The sequence below is a fragment of the Chelonoidis abingdonii genome, chromosome 3 (assembly GCF_003597395.2).
Source record: "Chelonoidis abingdonii isolate Lonesome George chromosome 3, CheloAbing_2.0, whole genome shotgun sequence".
NCBI classification, from domain to species: domain Eukaryota; kingdom Metazoa; phylum Chordata; order Testudines; family Testudinidae; genus Chelonoidis; species Chelonoidis abingdonii.
In genome coordinates, this window is record NC_133771.1 from 5745523 (window position 1) to 5746079 (window position 557).

The window sequence follows — 557 nt, forward strand, 5'->3', positions numbered from 1 at the left end:
GGAGTGGGGACATATAGCTGCACAGTGTCCCAATGCTGAGGAGCCAATGCAGTGTAACCTGGGGGACTGGGCAGATCCATGCTCCCTAATCCACCTTGTGGGGGTCTCACTAACCCCACATATGTACACCAGACCAGTAAAGCTAAATGGGGTAGAGACCACGGCACTGGTTGATTCGGGGAGTGCTATCACGCTTGTCTCGGGGAAGCTTGTGAAGTGCAGGCTAAGCTTACGGGGATAACATGCGTCCATGGGACAGTTGGTTATTACCCCACTATCCCAGTAAAAATTGAGATTCAGGGGAACACTACTGAGGTAGCAGCAGGTGTAGTCCCTAAACTCCCATAGCCAGTGCTCATAGGGAGGGACTTCCCAGGGTTTGGAAACTTACTCCCAGCAGGAGGATAGGAAAAGGGGAACCCTGAAGTTAGTAAGGCCTCCATAGTAGACTGTCAACCCCCAGTTTTCTCTGAAATATCCCCAGATTTATTTTCCATTCCCAGATGGGGTAGAAAATCAAAAAGGGAAAGGAGGGCAGCTAAAGCCTTGGGAACTCG